Source organism: Galeopterus variegatus, unplaced genomic scaffold (assembly GCF_000696425.1).
Source record: "Galeopterus variegatus unplaced genomic scaffold, G_variegatus-3.0.2 Scaffold9975, whole genome shotgun sequence".
NCBI lineage: Eukaryota > Metazoa > Chordata > Mammalia > Dermoptera > Cynocephalidae > Galeopterus > Galeopterus variegatus.
The window spans coordinates 22,642-25,636 of record NW_007736086.1 but is presented as its reverse complement, the minus strand read 5'-3'; the positions used below and the strand labels follow the sequence as shown (position 1 = coordinate 25,636).

General features: G+C 33.0%; 1 pseudogene; it reads right to left on the bottom strand.

Annotated features, from left to right (window-relative positions):
- Positions 1-2,995, bottom strand: part of LOC103609708 — a 7,960-nt pseudogene that overhangs the window by 3,941 nt on the left and 1,024 nt on the right.

Sequence of the window (2,995 nt, the reverse complement as noted above, 5' to 3'; positions counted from 1 at the left end):
AAACAATCATAACATTCATATGGAAGAACAAAAGACCATGAATAGCCAAAGCAATCCTGAGCAAAAAGTAATAATAATAATAATAAAGCTGAAGGCATAACACTACCTTAAGTTAAACTATACTACAAAGCTAGAGTAACCAAAACAGCACAGTACTGACATAAAAACAAAGGGACCAATGGAACGGAATAGAGAATCCAGAAATCAACACATGCACCTACAGCCATCTTATCTTTGACAAAGTCTCCAAGACTACACACTGGGGAAAACACTGCCTCTTCAATAAATGGTGATTGGAAAATTTGACATTCATATGTAGGAGACTGAATTCAGATCCGTACCTCTCACCATACATCAAAATCAATTCAAAATGGATTAAAGAATTAACATATGCCCTGAAACAATAAAACTCCTTAAAGAAAATATAGGAGAAACACTACGGGAAGTATGGTTGTGTACAGACTTTATGAATATGACTGAAAAAGCACAGGCAACCAAAGGAAAAATAAACAAATGGGATTATATCAAACTACAAAGCTCTGCACAACAAAATAAACCATTAACAGAGCAGAAAGACATTCAACAGTGTGGGAGAAAATATTTTCAAAGTATACATCTCACAAAGGATTAATAATGAGAAGATAAAAGGAACTCAAACAACTTAGCGAAAAAACAGGTAACCCAATTAAAAATTGGGCAAAGGAGCTCAATAGGCATTTCTCAAAGGAAGATATAGGAATGTCTAGCAGACACATGAAAAAATGCTCAACATCACTCAGCAGTCAGGATATGCAAATCAAAACCCTGAGATAACATCTCACTTCAGTTAGGATGACAAATTTTCAAAAGACTGAGAATGATAAATGCTGACAAGGATGCAGAGAAAAGGGAACCTTCCTACAGTGTTTGTGGGACTGCAAAATGGTGCAGACTACAAATAGTACGGAAGTTCCTAAACAATAACAGATAGGTGTTCCATATGACCTAGCTATTCCACTGCTGGGTATATGCCCAGAGGAATGGAAATCATTATGTCAAAGGGATATCTGTACTCCCATGTTTATTGCAGTGCTATTTGCAATAGCCAAGGGTTAGAACCAGCCTAACTGTCCATTATCAGATGAGTGGATAAGAAAAATGTGGTATATCTACACAATGGGATACTACTCTGTTATTAAAAAAAATAAATAAATACTACCATTCACAGCAACACGGATGGACTTTTAAAAAGTAAATATAGAAATGAACGGGGGGGGGAAGAAGACACAACAATCACAATTCCTCTATTTGGTTAAGAGAAGTTAACTGATTAAATAAATACTACCATTCACAGCAACACGGATGGACTTTTAAAAAGTAAATATAGAAATGAACGGGGGGGGGGGAAGAAGACACAACAATCACAATTCCTCTATTTGGTTAAGAGAAGTTAAGTGATATGGTGTTGATGGGGGGTGATGGAGGGAGTAAAAGTAGGTATTGGTAAAGGGACATGAAAATCAACTATATTTTACATTGATAAATTAAAATAAATAATTTTAAAAGTAATTTTCGATATATTTTAAATTAAAAATGATGAACTCAGAGAGAAAAGCGAATGTGACATTTTGCAAAGAGTTAGATTTACATTATAAATATTAAAAATAACTATTGGACATTACTAAGGTGGGGAATGAAATTAACTGATTATATGTTTTAAAATATACATAATCTATAACTGATGGCTTATATAAGATTAATAAATGAGAGTACTTTTACATTTAATTAACTGATAATGGTCAACTTAATGACAATGATGACTCAGAGAGGAGACACTTGAAGAAGTAGATTTATATTGCAACAGAAATAATATGATTTATTGACTGATATATGTGGAAGTTTATAACTAATAAATAATGTTTTATTTTTTATTTCAGCCACTGAGTAAATGATAGTGGATATCACTTACTGATAAGAAAAAGACTGGTAGGAGAACGAAGTTTATGGTTAGAATTAGTGACCTAAAAACACACCGTACTAATCATTGTCTTTTTATCATTCGCTAAAGGACATAAGTAGTGTTAGAAGTAAATTGATTTTTATCTTAATATTCAGTGGTATTTCAAAATATTTCAAATATATTCATACTGAAAAAATAAGTGATGCATACATATAGTAATAGTATTTTCAACATATGCCTACTTAAAGTCACAGATAATATTTTACATAATGTAAATTTCAATGTCCTCATTTGACTTCAAAGGAAGCTTTAAGATGAAACAAGAAGTTGTTCCTTTTTAAAACTTTCTGAGTCAGAGTTGGTTATGAAGAATTGAGTAAGGATCCTGTAAACACAGTAATCTTCTGGGTTTGCAGCACTTTTACTATGCAAAATTTAAAGCTAAAATATAGCATAAGTTCCATTTTTCATAAGTCAATCCATATAGCCAACTTCATAAACTTGACATCCATAGAGTCAAGGGAAAAGATTTTGAAGTGTGTTTCTTTATAAAACATCCAAAGATGAAGTGAATCAGAATGCTTTATAGTAAACCAGAGATACTTGTAAGCCATTCACAACACTGAACACCGTGGTATACATGATGATTACTTGATTTAAAGAATAATTGTATATTCGCTTAACATAAAGCTAAACTATCAACAATGTATAGGAAAAAATTGAGCATAGTTGGAACATAAAGAAATTTACATTTATATGAATTATATTGATGGAGAATGCAGTTTGGATTTGATTAACTCCCTTGACTGTCTCTTTCACATCTTTGTTTCTAAGGCTGCTGATAAGGAAAATCAACATGAGGATCATGATTGTAAAAAGCACAGTGACTTCTTTTACTAGGAGCCATGAGCTCTTGCAGTTGGGCACACAGTAGAGTGGGAGGATAATTCCATGGAAAATAGTGATGGCAGTCAGTAGGGAAGCGCTGGTGTAGAAGGCTTTCCAAAGTCCGCCAGTGGAAAGCATCTTGTAGGTAGTAGTGACTATGAAAACATA